We start from the raw sequence: 501 nt of genomic DNA, 5'->3' as shown, positions 1-501 counted from the left end.
TATATGCTCTCACAAAAGTTGCGAAGACATCTTTTGAAACTTTTACACTGTGAGAATGCCAGGCAGAAGAACAGGGAGAGAAGCACTGTCCAGAGCACTTCTGTTATTCAGAATGTAGCGTTTATTGCACACAACTCTGCTGTTATGTTGGAACTACCCTCCAAATAGACATTCACATTTAAAATGAAACATTTATTCAATCTGTAAGTACTTTTATGCAATACTGTTTGGATTCATTTCCTTTCACGGGTTATTTTTAATGTTTTGCTTAGTTCCTTAAAGTATGTGGGTGTATTTGGGTATATAGTTATGTACATTATATTATATATATTATATATATACATTATACATTTCTTTAAAGGGCCAGTCTGTAAGATTTAGTGGCATCTAGTGCTGAAGTTGCAGATAGCAACAGTTTCGCTTCATCCTCCCCTACCAATGTGCCAAGTAAATGCTGTGTGAAAACAATCTAAAGCATGCCAGTGTGTATGATGATGTGTA

This window comes from Morone saxatilis, unplaced genomic scaffold (genome assembly GCF_004916995.1).
Source record: "Morone saxatilis isolate NCDOM2014 unplaced genomic scaffold, NCSU_SB_2.0 Contig23, whole genome shotgun sequence".
NCBI classification, from domain to species: domain Eukaryota; kingdom Metazoa; phylum Chordata; class Actinopteri; family Moronidae; genus Morone; species Morone saxatilis.
The sequence above is the reverse complement of the archived record's forward strand: the minus strand, read 5'-3'. Positions refer to the sequence as shown.